This window comes from Cebus imitator, unplaced genomic scaffold (assembly GCF_001604975.1).
Source record: "Cebus imitator isolate Cc_AM_T3 unplaced genomic scaffold, Cebus_imitator-1.0 Scaffold81, whole genome shotgun sequence".
Taxonomy (NCBI): domain Eukaryota; kingdom Metazoa; phylum Chordata; class Mammalia; order Primates; family Cebidae; genus Cebus; species Cebus imitator.
In genome coordinates this window covers 6618758-6640836 of record NW_016107396.1, presented here as the reverse complement: position 1 = coordinate 6640836, position 22079 = coordinate 6618758, and the positions used below count along the sequence as shown (strand labels likewise).

General features: G+C 38.5%; 1 protein-coding gene and 1 pseudogene across 5 annotated transcripts in view; one reads left to right on the top strand and one right to left on the bottom strand.

Moving 5' to 3' along the window:
- NCOA7 (nuclear receptor coactivator 7) overlaps nucleotides 1–22079 on the top strand; it is a 157590-nt gene that overhangs the window by 35048 nt on the left and 100463 nt on the right. The gene's annotated exons all lie outside the window — the stretch shown is intronic.
- On the bottom strand, nucleotides 1950–8915 carry LOC108307846 (annotated as a pseudogene).

Below are 22079 nucleotides of genomic sequence, written 5' to 3'. Positions count from 1 at the left end.
GTGTATTATACCAGCGAACATGCAGCAGCCTTGCCTACTTGTTTTAATGTTTTGCTTCTCACACATAAATGAAAATGGTAATGAATGAAAAGGAGAGTGGGTGAGGTTTAAGAAGACCTAGCAAGATACAGGTTGGTTCATGGTTTGCAAATGTGATTTGGCACCAAGTAAAGCAAAGTCGGATGTGTCAATGACATGGAGCTTGTAGAGTGTTCTAGGCCCAAGAAGAGAAGATGAGTTAGTTGGATTGGGGACCTGCTGGGTCTCTTCCCAAAGCAAGAAAAGATGTAGTTTCCAAGAATGTGAGGAAGATGAAGAAAAGGATCTTTTCTCAATAATTCTGCTACTAGAACCATGGAACTGATTTTATTTGGATAGTCAAAAATGACTTTTAGATGGGAATATCACAGACTGAAATAAATGTAGCTTGACGGTTGTGAGACAAGAATTACTTGGGTGTGGAGAAAGAAGAGTATGAAGTAAATTTAAATACAGAAGAACCAGAGAACAAGACTATTAATTACAACAATAAAAATATTCTATGGTATTTATTAGTGTACTTATAGAATACTTGACAGACTAGATGGCCAAACTTTGATCATTTACACTTAAGAAGCAGTTAAATTAGATGCTATTTATTTATGTTTTAAATATTCTTTGCTAAATTTTAAAACTCAATGATTTTTCTAAATCATTGTATGTCTTTTTAAAATACAATTTGCACATATATTTTCTGAACAAATCTGTTGCACAAAGCAGAATAGAATCAAAACTAGCTCATGCCTGTATTCCTAGCACTTTGGGAGGGCAAGGCAGGCGGATCACTTGAGGTCAGGAGGTCAAGACCAGCTTGGCCAATATGGTGAAACCTTGTCTCTACTAAAAATACAAAACATGTGGTGGATGCCTATAATCCCAGCTACGTAGGAGGCAGAGGCGGGAGAATAGAGGTTGCAGGGAGTCGAGATCGAGCCATAGTACTCCCGCCTGGGTGACAAGAGCGAAACTCCATCTCAAAAAAAAAAAGGGGGGGGGTATTATAATCGATCAGCCAGACATAGTGGATCACACCTGTAATTCCAGCATTTTGAGAGGCCTAGGTGAGAGGAGAGTTGGAGACCAGGAGTTTGAGACCAATCTAAGCAACATAGTGATACCCTGTCTCTACAAAAAAAAATCCAGACATGATGGCACATACCTGCAACCCAGCTACTCAGGAGCAGAGGTTGAAAAGACAGCTCGGGTATTGGAGGTTACTGTGAGCTATGATCATTGTCACTCCAGCCTGAGCAACAAAGCAAGACTCTGTCTCAAGAAAAACCCAACAATTAAAAAAAAAAAAAATCAAACCACACATAAAATTGATTGATTTTACTTTTGAATATATGGAATGACTTAAATCACTTTCATGGATAATTTGAGCTAAGTCATGAATGATTCCATTAATTTTTCCTGTGTATGTGGGAATATATTACTGTTGATTATGATACCTGTGGTGCATATACTTCACAATTTAGAGCTAGAAGAGCTTTTGTTTTAGAAGTTGAATACATAATAGAAAGCAGATGAATTTTTATATTTCAGATTAATTTTGTTAGCACAGCACTAAGCTGAACGGTAATTTGGTTATTTTATTTTCGAAGGTAATTGCAGCAGATGCTGGTGAGGTCACTGGGGACTGAGCAGTTTCCATTTCAGTGGCTCCATCATCAATTTTTTTGTCTTTTAAGTTGGGAGAGGGGTAGTGGAGGTAGTTCCTTTTACTGTGCCAAGTCAACTGCTTTCACTAGATAATGAAAGAAATTTATTTTTTTTTAAAACCACAACTCTAAGCTTGTATAATCTGGATATTTTTATTTTATAGGGATAGATATATTTTAAATGTAAAAACAGGTATATACACACACATACATACATATGCAAACATTTTCTTTGAAAAGAGTATATGGATTTTTAAAATATATTCATATTTAAGCACAATTTATAGGAAATGGCATTATTTTAATGAATTATTGAAACTGTAAAATTGTACAATTAATTGGGTTACAAATCCAATATATGTAATCTCTACCTCCTTCTTCCTGTTCATTTTTAGTGCATAGGGAAACCTTTCTGTGATTTTGAAAAAAGACCATTTTGGTTTTATATTAGCTGATGCAACTGGATATTAAAGACTTCTTCTAGTTCTTTCATGTAATTAAATGTAAGAATTTATGTAATATTCTTTGTGTTATGAGGAAAAACATACAGATTGCTTCCATGTCAAAGAGACCTTGTGTGCCTGTGTCCGTTAAGCCCAGAGCGTAGATTAGTGAGCAAAACAAACACGGTCCTTGCCCTTATGGAGAATACTTTTCACAAATACATTGTCTTGGTTCATTTTGTGTTGCTTTAACAGAATGTCACAGACTAGGTAATTTATAATGAACAGAAATTTATTTGGCTCACAGTTCTGGATTCTAGGAAGTCCAAGAGCATGGTGCCAGCATCTGACAAGGGCCTGCATACTGTATCACCCCATGGTGGAAAGTGGGAGGGCAAGAAATGCTGTATCACCCCGTGGTGGAAGGTGAGAGGGCAAGAAAGGGTGAGAGTGAATAAACAAGAGAGGGCCAAACTCACCTTTTTTTTTTTTTTTTTACACTTAATACTAGTATATTATGTTCATAATAATATATAGTAAAATTATTATGTTATAAAAATATATAGTAAGATCTTGTAAGAAACTCTGAATGGATTGGCGCTTGACAATTCTCAAGTAGAACACAATGAAACAGTAGTGGCTGGCTAAGTTCCATCAATTTTTAAAAATTCTTTTTGACGTTTTCTTCTGTTCTTCTGTTATCCTTTCTGCAGGTCACTTCTTCAACCCCTTCATTTTCCTGGTTTGTAGTTTGCTTAGGTCTTGCTTCTGCATATGAATCCTTCCATAAGTTGTACCAAAAGTATCATGGGAGATATTTTTCTTCTCCTTTGGCTTGAGAGCTTTTGGCATTTTCATAGATAATTTATAAAGGTCATCTGATGCCAGGTGTGTCCTCCTCAGAACCAGATCCAATGAGGGTCCCATCTCTTCCAATTCAATCCGTGGTGTTTAGCAACAAGATTTCTTCAACAGCAGCTTATAGCTTTGAAAGTAAATCTTCCCATTTAGTGCAGTGAAGTGCAGAACATACTCTAATCCAGCCAGACGGATATTTGATACTGTGGGGCCTCTGAAGAAATCAATAAGAAGACTTTTTAGTCTTCTGTAATCTTCTGTTACATCAAAATCATCACCAGCAAATATTAACATGGGTTTTGTTCCCTCAGGGCATTTACTGTTCTTAATGTCTTTTAGAGAGACAAAATTCTCAATACCTAATTCAATCACATCCAGCACATGGTAGTCATACATACAACCTATGGCTAGATTATTTGGCCGCTTCTTATTATGGGAGCCAAACATGAATAACGAACAATATGACTTCTTTGAAAAGAATTCCAGTGATGTCTGATCCTCAAAAGGTCTTGTAATATTTTCTTTTTATACAGTACACTGTATGGTTTTTTCAATGCATACACAACTTTAAGTACTTGTTTCACTGTTGCATTTGCATTTCCCCCTTTAATCAGCATGGCATTTTTAATAATTTCATTGAGTTTCGGTTCTCTCTTCTCAAGGAATCTCTTGGCTCTTTTCGTTTTGGGCTTTACAACTCGATCCAGAGCATCCATCGCCACCGCTACCTGCAACTCTTAACTAGGTGAATGCCCAAACTCACTTTTATAAAAACCTACTCTTGTGATAACCAGCACACTTCCACAATAATGACATTAATTCATTCATGAGGATGGAACCCATCTGGCCTAATCACCTCTTAACAGTGCCACCTATTAGTCTTGTCACAATGGCAATTACATTTCAACATGAGTTTTGGAGGGGACATTCAAACCATAGCAGACATTAAAGAAGAACATAAAATCCATATGTCATTATAAATGGCTGTATTTGGTATGAAGGAAAACAGCAGGACATCATAAAAGAGAAGTGCAAGAACAGTGTCCACTTTAGACACAAGTTATGTTCAGGCAGCTTTGGAGAAAATGACATTTACAGGTCATTTAATACTCATGTGTTAATGACTTTTAATGATTTTAGGTACAAGCAGGAGTTCACCAGGTAATCTGTGTGTTTACGAGAAATGCTAGGGAGAGAGGGAAAGTAAGAAATATTCTCTAGGTAGGGAGAACCTTTAGGTGAAAAGTCCTTAAGGTGACAAAAAGTTTGGCAGCTTTCTGGATCTGCAAGATGGCCAATGCTCCTTGAACACATTGCTTTTTAGGGAGAAATACGCAGGAAATGGGAAGATGTAGGCTGAGGCAGCTCATGCAGGGCCTTGGCCATGTTTAGGAATTTGGATTGAACAGCTAGATGGACGGAGGTGCCATTAACTGAAACGGGAAAACTAGAAAACAACAGTTTTGAGAGGGTATCTCAAGAATTTAATATGTTAAGTTTGAGATGCTTACAAGACAACCACTAAATACACAATTGGGTATGTAAATCTGAAGTGAAAACAGGATCTGGGCTGCGATGGGAATTTCAGGGTTTTTGGCCTCAGCCATGGGAAAGGATGAGATCACATAGGGAGGGAATATAAAGTGAAAAAGAGCAGAACTAAGGAATGGAACCAGAATTGGGAAACTCCAACATTTGGTGGTCTAGTGCAGAAAGAGAAGTAGGATGAAATTCAGAAAAGATAGAATCACTGCAGCTGAGAGAAGAGAGAATTTCAAAGATAATGATCAGCAAGTTTGCAAGTAGCTGAGAAGTAAATTAAGATGAGGACTGCAAAGTATCCATTAAGATTGACCACTTGGAGGTCACCGATAATTGATTGGATAAAAGCAGTTTCAGCACAGTGGTGGGAGAAGCCAGTTTGATGTGAAGAGGAAGTAAGGGAGTGGAGACCGAGCTTCTAGGCAATTCTTTTGGTAAATTGGCTGGGAAGGGAAGCCAAATATTCAGGCCTTGGCAAGAGGAAGATATGGGAGTCAAGGAATGGTGAGTTTTTAAAGATGGAAGAGGAGCTGTTAGAGCATGCTTGTTGTCTAATGAGGATGGTTCATCAGAGAGGGATCCCTCAGTAGTATGATTGCTTGAAGGCTAATCACTATGTAATGCCATGAGGATATTAGCAATCAGTAAGGCAGGAGACGAGCCGTAGTGGGATACATGCACCCAGGCTGGCTGTCTGGGGCCTGTAACATGTTTTAGTTTTACCTGTGCAGATTGGTGGCACTGTGGGCTCTCTTTTGCTGATTGCTCACACTGTGCCAGGAGCTTCACAAATACAAGCTCACTATGGTATTAGTTTTCTCATTATTATAGACAAGGAAACAGGCTTGGAGTGTTTTAGTAACTCCCCAAGTTTCATAGGTAGCAAATAATAGAGCCCGGATATCTTCCTACTTGTATCTAATTCCAAAGCCTTTTTTCTTAACTACTGCCTCCATAGTGCCCTTTAAATAAAATGTAAAAATAATTGGAGTATTCTCTTCCTTAAGATAATTTTTTAATTATAACATCTTAGGTGAAAACATTAAATTTAGAAATTTTAGAATTTATATTTAAAATTTTAATCTGTAAAAATAAAATGTAAAAGTTTAGACATTTTTCTATAAAAAATTTTTTATAACCATTGGTAACAAATTATTACAATATACCCTCTTTATAAGCTACATCCAAAAGTAGTTGAACTCCTGTTTCAATTTTTTTAGTAGAACTTTTACATATTATTTTAAGAGACAGATGTACTATGCTAGGAGTTAGAACACCTTGGTAGTATTAAGTTTTTTCCTTATTAATAGGAATTTTTAAAAATAAGCTATGTGACAGGATTTTAATATAGTAATGTATTAGTATAGTCATTCTATTATAGGTGAGCACCAATCATTCATAGCCATTTTAAATGAAGGATGCTAATTCTAATGCTGTAAGCAGTGATGTCTGTGTAGGAACTTGATGCACAGTATGTTTGCTGAGAATAGTTGGTTGTGCTGCAGCATCCTCTCTTACAAAGGAAGCCACTAGCAAAGATGTTCCTGTGTTTTTTCAAGTAAACAACCTGCGGTGAAGTGGTTATGTCTGTGTAGATGTGATAACAACTAGCAAATTTCTTTTCCTGCATTCAGAATTCTACTGAGTGTCCGCATGACCCTTCTTTTTAGTCTACTATTTCACAGTGGCTTTAACTGTATAGTCATATCATATGAGGAACTTTGGTCACCCTCTAAGAGTATAGAAGCACTGAGTAATATAGTAATTAGACAATGCCCTGGGGGCCTAGAAAAAGTAATTGAGAGATTCAAAAGAAAACACAGCATTTTCTAAGTATCAGGTTCATGTTAACTTGATATCTTATTTTTCTTCTTCCACTTACCTTCTTAATACAGGCACCATGCCTAATTTTAGAATTGTAAAATCCTTTAGTTGAAATATGGAGGTCATATGAGCTACCATGCTAGGTTCGGAATCTCCATTGCCTTTGACAGGTAGAACCGTTCCAGCCTGGACTTGAACTTCTCGAGCTATACCAGTGTCTCAAGGACTCTTAAGGCTGCTCATTTCTTTTTTGAAAAACTCTTGTTAGTGGGAAGTTGTTTTTAAATTTTTGGTTAAATTTTATTTCCTTTCAGCTTATTCTGCTTATTCCTTGTTACTTAGAATCCATACACAATAAATTAAATCTATCTTTCATATGGTATCATTTCATGTGTTTGAAGACAACACCATGTTCTCTCTGAACCTTTTCCAGGATGAGTATCATAAGTTTCTCAATCTCTTCACTTAAGATGGAGTTTTCAGATTCTTTGCCATCTTGATATGACCTGATTAATGCAAATATAAGAATATTAGGCTAGGCAAGGTTGCCTACACCTGTAGTCCCAGCACTTTGGGTGGCCGAGGTGGAAGGATTGCTTGAGGCCAGAAGTTTTAGACCAGCCCGGGCAACATAGTGAGATCTTGTCCCTATAAAAAATTTTTTTAATTAGCTAGGCATGGTGGTGAGTGCCTGTAGTCCCAGTTACTGGCAGGGGCCTAGGGATTGGGACACTGAGGTAGGAGGATTGCTTAAGCCCAAGAAATCAAGGCTGCAGCGAGCTTTAGTCATGCCACTGCACTCCAGCTTGAGTGACAAAGCAAGACTCTGTGTCTGTATGTGGGCTACCATGTATATACCATATATAACTCTCTATACATACCATATATAACTATATAGTTATCCTTTACTTTTATTAATAAAGCATCATATATCATTATTTTGTTGACAACAATTATGCTCATAGTGAGGGGAAATGTTTTTCTATGTGAATTGGAATTTTGTCTTGTTTGTTTTCTGCCCATTATTCTATTTTTCCAGGAATTTTGAAGCCTGATTTTCAACATTGAACATATTTTCTGCCCTCCCTAGATTGCCTAAGATATGGAACTTAAATACCATGTGTTAGATTCTTATCCAAGTAGTTGATTGAAAGGCTGAATGGGAAAACTTTTCATGCATTATGGCATTATTTCAGTACATGAAATAATTTTAAGTATTTCAGTTTGCTATAAATCAATTTGCTCTAAGTTAACCAAATTCTATAGTCCAGCTGTTTCCAGCTTACCTTACTTTAAGAAAGGTAGTGACATTTTCAGAGGCCTTAGTGAAATCTTTCTATTCTACCTCCTGTGACTGGCCCATCAATATGCCAGATTTAGCCCAACCAAAAAAGATAATTATGTTCATTTAAAGTCACTCATTTTAGTGTACCTATAGTGGCTCCTAGAAGACGATAATTTGTCTTCAAGTAATCACAAATGATTAATGAGCTGTCAATTTATTTTTCTGACAGTTGATATCAAGCTACTCAGTGTGTCATTTCTAAATTTTTTATTTCTTTTGAAAACCAGGTTTTTGGGGTCCTACTTCCAATTTTCTTTCTCAGCATTTCTTCAGAGGTAACTGGTAATGATACCGCAACTCAGAGGATTGCTTTACCAGGACTAGAGATTTCATTCTGGATTTCGCTTTCTTCTTAGCCGTGGATATGTTCTCCTTTTTAATTTTTTGCCTATTCTCTTTGCTAAAGCTGAAAACAGGGTTGGACTAGACTTGTTTTCTCTCTCTTACAGCTTAACGTCACCTAGTGGGACTACTGCTTCTTGCCTCTTCAGCCTCTCAACATCCCTATAATTTTCTTGTTACTTTTTCTTTGCATTGTTTACAAACTTCTGCTCATGCTGAGCTTTCACTTTCTAACCTTGTTCCTACAGACTTGTGTCATTTGCTTTTTGCTTTTGTTTGAGCTATATTATTTGCCTTCTCGCCATCCCCTATATGTCTATATGCCTGCCCATTAGAAACTTGAGTTTATTTGGCCGCATTTGTTTCTTGAGATGCTTTTAGCCTTGGTTCTTCCACAGACTCATTTGTGATGGAGTTGACAGAATTTGTTCTAGAAGAACATATTATCCCTTGTGAGCTGTTTCTCTTATAGTCTCTGGCTGTGAGATCATACACATCCTCTTCTCCCCTAGCAAACATTTGTAGGAATGCACAATCTGAGGTAATAACAGAATGCTTATATAGTAGCAGCAATGGGATAAATACTGGAAACAAGGTGACTGCCAAGTGCTGAGGGTATAGAGTGGAAGAAATGACTGTCAGAAAGACGCTGGATGTCATAAAAGAGGTGACTTGGGCTATCTTGAGATTTGAGTGAAAGTTTGCTATGAGGAAGGAAGAGAGTTTCAGGCAGAGGGGAGACAATGTGCAGATGCATGGGCCCATGAAAGTGTGTAGGATTTGCCTGTGACTGGGATACTGAGAGAGACTCCTTATAATCTTTGAGAGAAGTCTATCGTTTGAGTCAATTCTTTTTTTTTTTTTTTTTTTGAGACAGAGTCTCACTGTGTCCCAGGCTGGAGTGCAGTGGTGCTATCTCGGCTCACTGTAACCTCCCGCCTCCCAGGTTCAAGCGATTCTCCTGCCTCAGCCTCCCCGAGTAGCTGGGACTACAGGCGTGCACCACCACTCTCGGCCAATTTTTGTACTTTTTTTTTTTCTGAGATAGAGTCTCACTCTGTTGCCTAGGCGGGAGTGCAATGGCACAGTCTCGGCTCACTGCAACCTCCACCTCCCGGGCTCAAGCGATTCTCCTGCCTCAGCCTCCCAACAGGTGTGTACCACCACTAATTTTTTGTATTTTTAGTAGACGCAGGGTTTCACTGTTCTAGCCAAGATGATCTCCATCTCCTGACCTGTGATTCATCTGCCTTGGCCTCCCGAAGTGTTGGGATTACAGATGTGAGCCATTCCTGGCCCAATTTTTGTATTTTTAATAGAGACGTAATTTTGCCATGTTAGCCAGGATGGTCTTGAACTCCTAACCTCAGATGATTTGCTCACTTTGGCCTCCCAAAGTGCTGGGATTACAGGCGTGAGCCACTGTGTCGGGTCTGTTTGCATCAATTCTTTCACAGTGTTATCTACTGTATACTTCTGTATCTTCTTTTTGATTTACACTTAAAATCTTTACCTAGAAAATAAGAAACATCATTGATCTAGATCTACAAAATTTCTATCAAGAATTTCAAAGGCAGTAGGGTATCATTTCATGTTTCTTCCACAACAATCAATCTCTTGACCATGTGTCTCACATAGCTGGACAATTTCCTCTTGAGTGATGGTTTTAATAATTTTTAGGAGGCTCTCTGCCACTCTGTCATTTTGTAAGCTAAACCTGCCAACCCTACCCAGGGCAAATTGTGGTTCCTTTTATCTCCCTGCTAGGGAGCCCCCAAATACTCTACTCTCTTTTAACTACTTAAGGGATTAACAAAACAAGCAGTAAATTACTTTATTATTTGCCAGACAAGAGGACACACACAGGTGCATTGGTAATGCTACTGAGAGACTGAAGATGCTGGATAGAGGAAATTAGTTCATAAGGCCACAAGTGATTGCTTTTATCTAGTCCCATTTTTCATGGGTCAGCGAAGAGCCTTCACTTAGGGCCCTTGAGGGTCTAGCATACCAAGGATGCACAAAGATCACAGTTTTATATTGGCTTTAGCTGGTGGGCTGTTCAGAATTCACAGCGAGTTACAGTGAAACTCAGCACCAAGCTTGCCTCCTGGGGAAGCGCTGCTACAAAGCAGATGTTCTTTGGCAGGGCACAGGAAGAACCACTGGGATCTCTCAGCCAACTTGTTATTTTCTGCAGCCTCGGCTGGTTGGGATTTCAGGTCTGTGGGATGTCACCACACTGTTGTGTCACAGGATGGCATGGTCTCCAGACCTTCTTTCTCCCCTGCCATGTGTTCTGCCCACTAGAATCCTGTTACTGGTTTCAGTTTCTCTCTGGAACTTCAGAATAGTTTTCTTTTTTTGCATATTATGTAAGTTATTTTTCAACAACTTCCAGAAATTGTACTTAATGAAACAATACCTTCAAAATAAAACTGCTCCAATTTGTATTGCTGCAGAGCGAAACTATTGGCACTAGAAATTTGTGAATTTGAAGTCATAAATTGTAAGTGATTTGCATAGTTTAACCTCATTAAAGAGAAAATGAGAAATTAAGAAAGAAGTAGAAACCAGGACAGACAAATTGGCTTATGATGAAGATCACACATAAAACAGTTGAGTAGGCAGACAACTAAAACCCTTGGAAATAATGGGTCTGGCCTGGCAGGTAGCTCACACCTGTAATCCCAGCACTTTGGGAGGCCGAGGTAGGCGTATCACTTGAGGTCAGGAGTTTGAAACCAGCCTGGCCACATGGTGAAACTTTGTCTCTACTAAAAATACAAAAATTAGCCAGGTGTGGTGACAGGCTCCTGAAATCCCAGCTACTCAGGAGGCTGAGGCAGGAGAATCACTTGAACCCCGAAGGCAGAAGTTGCAGTGAGCTGAGATCATGCCACTGCACTCCTGCCTAGGCTACAGAGCAAGATTCTGTCTCAAAAAAAAAAAATAAAAAAAGAAAGGAAAATGGGTTGTTGTCTTGTTTCAATCAGGCTGTCAGCAAGGGGTGCTTTGGGCACTGTGGGCTCGCTCTCCATTCCCCTATGCCATTGCCATCAGCACTTTCCACAGGCAACCCCAAATAAGCATGCAGTCCAAATAAAACGAGTCAACTTGCTTAGCAGATGCAGCTTTAACACATATCCCTGACCTCCTCTCACTCCCCCAAAACTCAGTTTTGCCCCAACCTCTAACTGCAGAGAGATTACAAAGTGAAAACTAACTTAAGTAAGGCCCTTCTTTCCTTTGTCTCTTCCTCCCTTTGTGTTGTTCTACAGTGTTGTTTCCTCTGAGAAATAATAATAGACTTTTAAAAATTGTCATGTTAAACTGCAAAGCTTTCATTATTTTTTAAAATCATAATGCCTGCAAAAACATTTGGTAGGTAGGATCATTAAGACGTGACAAATGATCTTTAAAAATAAGATGTACTTTCATATACAGTGGGAGAGTATTAAAAGAAACATGTGGGTGGTTTATTTATTTCTATTTTGTTGTTTTAATAAAAACAAGTGTTTGGTTTTAACCATAAAAATCTCTCCTGAAATACTTATTTGTGTGTCTGAAACCATCACTAGAGAAAACTAAAGTGACTTTAAAATGTAAATAATACTTATTAAATACATGTGAACATAGTATAGTTAATCCCTAATAGATAGAAGAACATTCTTTAAAGTTTCACAACAAAATAACTGAAGATTTTTGTTCATCAAATAATCTAGATTTATTTACTTCGTTATTTTTATAGACATTTAGGGATGGAAAATATCTTAAAAACAACCTAAGCTAACTTCTTGGTAGAGGTGAGCTACTGAGGTCTTAAGAAGTTGTTGTTTAACCAAGGTCACCAGACTCTCAGCTGCTGCAAACCACAGACAAAGGTTTTCTCTTAGCAGAGTTGTACTCTCATCTCACTCTACGTTCAGCAGACCAGCGCTATCCCAAGCTTGCCTGTTTCTTTTAAGAATTCACTGAAGGCTTGCTGACCTAAAAGGAAGATGCTGAGGGCAAAATTAATACAAGTAGAGTTTATTTGAGCCAAGCTTGAGGATTGTTACTCAGGAGCACAGATTGAAGATGCCCTGAATATACACTCTGATTAGCAGCAGTTACAAGTTGAATTTTAAAGGCCAAAAAAGAGATAGGAAAAAGAGATATCATTTGGGCTGATACAAAGTGATGTGCCAGGAACTCTTGTTGGCTTACAGAAATAGCATTGATTAGTGATTGGCTATGCATTAAGTTATGGGGTGTGGGTTATGGTGTCTGGTGTGGCATTATTAGGTTAATTTTTGGCTGCTTGTGGCAATAGCAAGCTGGCTCTAAAGATGAATACATAGCTCCAGCAGGAAGTAAGATGTGATTGCAGTCTCATTTTAGTGTCTCTCTAGCCTGATAATTTAAAAGGATGTATATTTCCCAGATTAAAACTCTTTTCTTTTCTCAGGCTAAAAGAAGTATAGACTGCTTATTCTAGAATCTTTAAAATTTCCTAAGTTCCCCAATAATGCAGCCTTGATAGGCACACAATCTAATCTTAAGATACAACAGCCATCCATGTTAATTTCATGTGGTAAAGACTGCTAAGTTTCCAAGTATCATCCAAACTAGCTGAACCAATCCACATTTTCGGGTTGTTTACATGGCACTACCTTACTTAGGCAAATTTTCATAATAGTCAGGAGGCTCTTTCCCCTTTCTAGGATCAGGTAACAGAAAACAGATCAAACCTGCCTTAGGCGAAAAAAGGAATATGGAGATTTCTGGTTCACATAAGTAAAATGTCCCAAAAAAGATTTGACTTCAGGAATGCCTGGATTTGGGACTCAAATAATGTCATCATGACTCAGTTTGTCTGTATCTAAATCCTTCCTTTCTTTTAGCTTCCTTTTTCAGGCTTTACTTGATAAATGCTGCTAAGTCAGAATCTCCCTTATGCAACAGCAGGCAAAGCAAATGCTTGCTAATAGGTCTTACAAGTCCTGAGACTCACATGGATTGGACCAACTTAGAGCCGGAGTATGGCTGCAGCTGTGCAGCTGGGGAAGCAGAGACTCAGTGCTTTGATTGGACAGGCCACATAAAGTATGTCCTTCCTGGAGCTAGGGTCAGCCCTACCCAGATCTGGTATTACAGAATAAGGAATAGATTGTATGGAGGCCAAGGAAATCTACTGCAGTTATCTGTAGTATACCAAGCATTGTACTAGGCATTGGAGTTAAAGCTTTTAAAAAGGAGAATAACATGCTTTGAGTCTCAGTGAGTTTTTAGACACTGTAAATTGCTGTAAATATCGTTATTCCATCATTGAATGGATGATTTGACAAGATAACCTTTAAAGAACATTTCTACTTGAGATTCTATGATTTATGCATCTTGGAAACAAAATGGAAAAGGTTTAAATTCTTCATTAGTTTAGGTAATTATATTTTAATCTTAAACTGTTTTAGAATTTTTAATATTGTGACAGCTTTATGTAGAATTCAGAAAACTGAATTTGGTGTTTAATACCACAACTCCACTAAAACAATAGCTGATTATAGAAGAATTAATTTATGGATAAAGAGCGCTTTAAAAAATGTATAGTTGTTATGCCAAGGACATAATGGTTGATAAATATGAATTTTCATTTTTGCCTATGCCATTGTGAAGTTGCAATGTATGCATGTGTTAAAATGTATGCATGTGTCCCTCTTTTTAAGGGACCCTTTGCTGGAGATGATTAAAGATTCTTTGGTCTAATCCATACAAACAGCAATGAAATTTTCCTTTGTTTGGCTTTTATTTGAACTGTAGCTGATACACTCCTGCAGAATCTCAGTAATAGTTATAAATATATTTATTTTCCCCCATCTGATAAAATATTGTTATCATTCTATTTTGGTTTCCTTCAAAGCTGTCTTTAACTCAGCCAAAATAAAGTGCAGCCGAGTTTTCTTATGGCTTAATGCAGGAGTGTAGAAATCCACAGGAAATTTGTATGACTATTATTCCAACATTACAAATGTTCAAGAGAGTTTTATAACCTGTATTAAAATCAAAAGGAATGCCTGGAAGGAGGACATTTAAAACTATATAAACAAGTACACATCTTTGAAAAATTACCTTGGCTTTTATGAACAACCATTAAAAAATTTAAAAAAACATGTAATAAAATCAAAGCAAAACTTTCTTGGTAAAGTCCGCTACTGGAGAGGATGGTTGATTACTTAGTTAGCTGCACCTATGCATGCCAAGTGACATAGTAAATATGAAGAAGAGTTTATGATAGGAAATTCCAGCTCTCTATTTGGGGCAAAGTGTTCAAGTGGTGGAGAATTGTTAGGTCTTTGGGTTGTTATCTCCTCACAAAATACCTTACATTATTCTTTAAATTAGATTAATGTTGAGCGAAGCTTGATTTCTCTCTTTGTATGTGTGTAAAGTGACTTCACTTGAGAAATTAGCCTAAAAGTCTACGTAACCATGGTCTGATTCAAGGTTTATATCAATTTATGAAATTTTACACAAATAAAATTAGCCTGCTTCATCTTTCCGGGACTGAAGTTTGTTTCTTCATTCATTCATTCATTCATTCATTCATTCATTCATTCATACATTCTCCACCTTTAAGGCATCTTTGGAAAAGTCCACGTGTGTCACTAGTGTATAACCAGCCATGCTTTAGTCCAATTCCGGCATTAAGTCACATTCAAAGAAATAAGTATATCAGAGAAAATAATTGAAAATAATTCAAATATTTACTTCACCTTTCAGAACATATCCAAGGGGGTAATAAATGCCTTATATTTGATACAACTTTTAAATCCTTTCTCCATCTCTCTGACCTTTTACATGTCTCTTGGCTGCTTCTCCAAACTCTTTCTCCTTTTTGAAGCTTACCCAATGAAATGAAATTAGCTCCTCCCAGTAATTCATTTCTCACATCTGTGTTCATAAGCTCAGAACCAGGAAAAGGAAACAAGCAAACCTAGAATTCCCTTAAGAGGAGCAGGAGGAAGCAGGCTGAGATCACCCATATGTTAATATATTTTCTCTTCATCTCACTTATTAAAGAAATTACAATATACTATTTAAAAATGAAAGGTCCAGACCAGGGAACATATAAATTGACATGAAAAATGGGACAGCAAGTTGCATGCTGCTATTAGTTGTATGACTAATGCAGAACTACTTCATGGTCGGTGTTAAAAAGGGACTCTTTCTCATATTTCTTCCTGTTCATGAGTAGAACACACACCAGTCCCTCCGATAACAACGCCTTTCCTAGTCCTTAACTCTCTCGAGTCTAAGGAAAAACTTCCCCTTCGCCATCTGAAACTTCACTGAAAAATGAACTCATAAAAGGCAGATTAATAAGAGAGAAGCATACAGTTATTTTTTAACATGCACAAGAAGAACCATGGAGTGTTTACTTAAGCCTGCAATGGGTGCAGAAGCTTCTGTACCATCTTGAGATTACAGAAAGAATGGGGGCTTAGAGCATGGCCAAAAATCAGATTATACTGGCAAGGCAGAGTATGGAGAGGGAGAGAAAGAAGAGGAGGCCCTTGTGAAGGTGGTCTTGTTACATGGATGAAACCTCATAGGCAGCAGCCCTCAGAGAGGATAGGTGGTAAATGCTTCTTTCAGACCTAAAAAGGTGTCAGACTCTCAGTTAAATCTTTCCTAGATCTGTTGTCCCCTCCCTTCTTGAGAAGTGGATTGTGGGATGGGGCCGAAAGTTCCTACCTTTTAATCCTGGCTGGATCTTTCTGGTGACTGTCCCCCATCCAGAAGCTCTCTAGGCACCTCCCTCCCTCCACGGCTTTGAGTCATCTCATTAGAATACAAAAGACACTCTTATCACTCAGGAGATTCCAAGTGTTTAGGAAGTCTGTGTCAGAAACCTGGGGACAAAGACCAAGTACAGTCATGTTCTGCATAAGTTACCAGCCTCGTTTACGGTGGTGGTTCCATAAGATTATGATGGGGCTAAAAAATTCTATCACCCAGTAACATTGCCAACGTCATCATGCAACACATTACTTGGTGCTGCTGGTGTAAACAAACCCACTGTGCTGTCAGTTGCGGAAAAGCATGGCACAGACAATTATGTACAGTACATAATACTTGATGATAAATGACTGTGTTACTGGTTTATGTATTTACTATATTCATTGTTATTATTTTAGAGTGTTTTCTGGTTATAAAAAAATGTTAAATAGACCAGCCTCAGGCAGATCTTTTAGGAGGTGTTCCAGAAAAAGGCATTGTTATCATAGGAGAGGATAGTTCCATGCGTGTTATTGCCCCTGCAAACTTCCAGTGGGACAGGATGTGGAGGTGGAAGACAGGGACGTTGATGTTCCTGACCCTGTGTAGACCCGATGTGTTTACGTCTTAGCTTTTAATAAAAAGTTGAAAAAATAAAAAAGTTAAAAATTTTAGAAATAGAAAAAAGCTTATAGAATAAGCATATAAAGAAAATATGCCAGGCGCGGTGGCTCACGCCTGTAATCCCAGCACTTTGGGAGGCTGAGGTGGGTGGATCACAAGGTCAGAAGTTCGAGACTAGCCTGACCAACATGGTGAAACCTCATCTTAAAAAACAACAACAAAAACAAACAAACAAAAGAAAATATTTTTGTACAGCTGTACCATGTTGTTTGTGTTTTAAGCTAAGTATCAAAAAATTATTTAAAAACTGATAAAGTAAAAAAGTTATAGTAAGCTAAGGTAACTTATTACTGAATAAAGAAAAAGATTACATAACCTTAGTGCAGCTGAAGTATACAGCGTTGATAAAGTTTACAGTAGAGCACAGTAAGCACATTTACTCACCACTCACTCTGACTCCCCTAGAGCAACATCTATACATGGTAAGTACCCTATACAAGTGTATCCTTTTTTCCTTTCTTTTTCGAGACAGGGTCTTGCTCTATTGCCCAGGCTGGAGTGCAGTGGCATAATCATAGCTCACTGCAGCCTCTACCTCCCAGGCTTTGGTGGTGCTACCACCTCAGCCTCCTGAGTAGCTGGAACTACTCAGGATGCCACCAAGCCTGGCTAATTTTTTTTTTTCTTTTAATTTTAGAAACAGGGTCTTGCAATGTCGTTTAGGCTGGTCTTGAACTCCTGGGCTCAAGCGCTTCTTCCGCTTTGGCCTCTCAGAGTGCTGGGATTACAGGCTTGAGCCATCGTGCCTGGCCACCATTTTTTTAATGCCATATTTTTCTTGTACCTTTTATGTTTTTATACCTGTTTAGATACACAAACACTTACCATTGTGTTACAACTGCCTACAGTATTCAATATAGTAACACGCTGTACAGTTTTATAGCCTAGTAGCAATAGGTTATACCATGTAGCCTAGGTGTGTCATAGGCTATTCTATGTGGGCTTGTAGTAATTATATTCTATAATATTTGCGTAATGACAAAATCACCTAATGACACATTTCTCAGAAAGTATCCCTGTCGTTTAGTGAGGCATGATTATATTTATTTTATTTTTTTGTTATACCATAGGTGTTCCTTGTGGTTGGCTAAAATCAAACTGGTAACTTGAGAGATGGCCATTGTTGGGGTTTTTTGGAGAGCCTGACCAAGACCATCTTGTGATTGGATGGTCATTGTCATGGAAATGGGCCCTCAGAAAGATGAAAGCAAAGCCAAGATTTCTCTTCAAAATCTATTTTGGGTTTGCCTTTACATGTGAATACATTATCCGGACTCAGAGCTCTGCACTAACTTTAGAAGGAAAATAAATTTAGAGTAGGTACTAATCAGTCTCCTACCCCAGGAATTCTGGTTTTGAGCAATGTCACTTCCCAAGCAGTAACCAGCATGTAGCAATTGGAAAAAATACCTCTAAGATGTTGAATGGACATGTTGGATGTAAACCAACTAAATTGAGAGCATCTGCCAAAATAAGTTTTAAAATTTCATACCTGATATTGGATTATTCTGTCTCAAAGTACCTATAATGACAGGATGATTTATGAAGTCACTTTTAGTTTATGACAATGAAAGTATATTATCATAAAAGAGTAAGTATATGTATGTCTAAAATTGTTCAAAAGCAATATCAGATTAATAGAGTATGTTTTCTAAAGTTGGGAGGAGAGAGAGAAGTTAAGCTAGAACATATTCCAATTTCATGCTACTTATAATTGTTAGCAGGCCATTTCTGCTGATCATAAACTATGTTTACCTTACTAGGGTATCAGCAGAGCTTTACTTTATATACTAAACTGATTATTTTCAAGATTCTGTATTTTGACCTTTATTTTCCACAACGTTTCTACAGTTTAAGTAGTTAACAGGAAAGTAGGTTAAAACTGGATGCCAGGGGAGCTGATCCAAGATGGCTGAATAGGAACAGCTCTGGAGTGCAGTTCCCAGCAAGAACAATGCAGAGGGTGAGTGATCACCACATTTCCAAATGAGTTATTACTGCCCACAGACCAGGAGATTCCCAGGCTGAAAAGCGCCACAAGTTTCCAGCACAGCTGTTTTAGCCAGCGCAGCAGGTCTCTGCACAAAAACTCAAAAAATCTGGGCGGCTATTTCAACTGGCGCCTGGAACACTTGAGAGAAAGAGTCTCCTGTTCAACTGAAAAAAAGGGGGCTGAGACAGGGAGCCAGGTGATCTGGCTTGGGGGGTCCCACCCCCACAAAGACCAGCAATCTGAAATGCTCTGGATTGAGAGTTTGACAGCAAGCGCAGCTGGACCCAGGACAGTCCAGCTCTGTGGGGGGAGGGGCATCCACCATTACTGAGGCAGACCACCATTACCAAGACAGTTCTAACTGTACCTCTATAAACAAAACTGCAAGGAAGTTCACACAGCATCTGGGCAGACCCCACGGCAGCTCAGCAACACGTCTGCTGGCAGACTGTGACTAGGCTACCTCCTAGCTGGGCAGGGCATCTCTGAAAAAAGGCAGCAGCACATCAGGAACTTATAAATAAAGCCCCACCTTCCCAGGACAGAGCACTTGGGAAAAAAGGCGATTATGAATTCCACTGCAGCAGACTTATATGTACCTGCCCAGCAGCTCTGAATGAAACAACAGAGCTCACAGCTTAGCACTTGAGCTCCTATAATGGTCAGACTGTCTCCTCAAGCAGCTCCCTGACTCCCATGTATCCAAAGAGACACCTCATAAAGGAAAGCTCATGCTGACATCTGGTAGGTATCCTTCTGGGACGAAGATAACAGAAGAATAAACTGGCAACAACCCTTAGTGTTCTTCAGGGGTCGCAGGTGATCCCCAGACAAGCAGGGTCTGGAGTGGACCTCCAGCAGCCCTACAGCAGAGGGGCCTGACTGTTAGAAGGAAAACTAAACATCAGAAAGAAATAACTTCATCATCAACAAAAAGGACATCCACTCACAGACCCCATCTGAAAGTCACCAACTACAAAGAACATAGGTAGATAAAACCACAAAGATGGGAAGAAACCAGCGCAAAAAGGATGAAAACACCCAAAACCAGAATGCCTCTCCTCCTCCAAGGGATCACAACTCCTCATCAGCAAGGGAACAAAGCTTGATGGAGAATGAGTCTGATGAATTGATAGAAACAGGCTTCAGAAGGTGGGTAATAACAAACCTCTCTATGCTAAAAGAACATGTTCTAACTCAATGCAGAGAAACTAAGAACCTTGAAAAAAGGTCTGATGAAATGCTAACGAGAATAAAGAGTTTAGAGAAGAATATAAATGATCTGATGGAGCTGAAAAACATAACATGAGACCTTCACGAAGCATACACAAGTTTCAATAGCCGAATCGACCAAGCGGAAGAAAGGATACCAGAGATTGAAGATCAACTCAATGACATAAAATGAGAAGGCAAGATTAGAGAAAAAAGAGTGAAAAGAAATAAACAAAGACTCCAAGAAATATGGGATTATGTGAAAATACCTAATCTACGTTTGATAGGTGTACCTGAATGTGACAGAGAGAACAAATCCAAGCTGGAAAACACTCTTCAGGATATTATCCAAGAGAACTTCACCAACCTAGCAAGCCAGGCCAACATTCAAGTCCATGAAATACAGAGAACACCACAAAGATATTCCTCAAGAAGAGCAACCCCAAAGCACATAATCATAAGATTCACCAGGGTTAAAATGAAGGAAAAAATGCTAAGGGCATTCAGAGAGAAAGGTCGGGTTACCTACAAAGGAAAGCCCATGAGACTTACAGTGAATCTCTCTGCAGAAACCCTACAAGCCAGAAGAGAGTGGGGGCCAATATTCAATGTCCGTAAAGAAAAGAACTTTCAATCTAGAATTTCATATCCAGACAAACTAAGCTTCATAAGCGAAGGAGAAATAAAATCCTTTACGAACAAGCAATTGCTGAGAGATTTCATCACCACCAGGCCTGCCTTACAAGAGCTCCTGAAAGAAGCACTAAACATAGAAAGGAACAACCAGTACTGGCCACTCTAAAAACGTACAAAATGGTAAAGAGCATCAACACAATGAAGAAACTGCATCAGCTAATGGGCAAAACAACCAGCTAGCATCAAAATGGCAGGATCAAATTCACACATAAAAATATTAACCTTAAATGTAAATGGGCTAAATGCCCCAGTCAAAAGACACAGACTGGCAAATTGTATAAAAACTCAAAACCCTTCAATGTGCTGTCTCCAGGAAACCCATCTCATGCAAGGACACACATAGGCTCAAAATAAGGGATAGAGGAAGATTTACCAAGCAAATGGAGAGCAAAAAAAAAGCAGGAGCTGCAATCCTAATCTCTGATAAAATACGCTTTAAACCAACACAGATCAAAAGAGACAAAGAACGTCATTACATAATGGTAAAAGGATCAATGCAACAAGAAGAGCTAACAATCCTAAATATATAGGCACCCAAGACAGGAGCACCCAAATACATAAGGCAAGTTCTTAACGATCTACAAAGAGACTTAGACTCCCACACAATAATAATGGGAGACTTTAACACTCCACCACCAATATTAGACAGATCAACGAGACAGAAAATTAACAAGGATATCCAGGACTTGAACTCAGATCTGGACCAAGCAAACCTAATAGATATCTATAGAACTCTCCACCCCAAATCCACAGAATATACGTTCTTCTCAGCACCACATCACACCTACTCTAAAACTGACCACATAATTGGAAGTAAATCACTCCTCAGCAGATGCAAAACAACGGAAATCATAATGAACAGTGTCTCATTATGCAATGCAATCAAATTAGAACTCAGGATTAAGAAACTAACTCAGAACCGCACCACTTCATGGAAACTGAACAACAGTCTCTTGAATGTTGACTGGATAAACAATGAAATGAAGGCAGAAATAAAAATGTTTTTCAAAACCAACAAGAACGAAGATACAATGTACCAGAATCTCTGGGACACATTTAAAGCAGTGTCTAGAGGAAAATTTATAGCAATAAATGCCCACATGAGAAGTGAGGAAAGATCTAAAATCAGCACCCTATCATCAAAATTGAAAGAGCTAAGGAGCAAGATCAAACAAACTCAAAAGGTAGCAGAAGACAAGAAATAACTAAGATCAGAGCAGAACTGAAGGAGATAGAGACACAAGAAACCCTTCAAAAAAGTAATAAATCCAGGAGCTGGTTTTTTGAAAAGATCAACAAAATAGACCGCTAGCCAGATTAATAAAAAAGAAAAGAGAGAAGAATCAAATAGATGCAATAAAAAACAATAAAAGGAATATCACCGCCAATTCCACAGAAATACAAACTACCATCAGAGATTACTACAACAACTCTATGCACATAAAACAGTAAACCTGGAAGAAATGGATAAATTCCTGGAGCCTAAACCAGGAAGAAGTTGAAACCCTGAATACACCAATAACAAGGGGCTGAAGTTGAGGCAGCAGCTAATAGCCTACCAACCAAAAAAAGCCCAGGTCCTGATGGGTTCACAGCCGAATTCTACCAGACATACAAAGAGGAGCTGGTACCATTCCTTCTGAAAGTATTCCAAACAATCCAAAAAGAGGGAATCCTTCCTA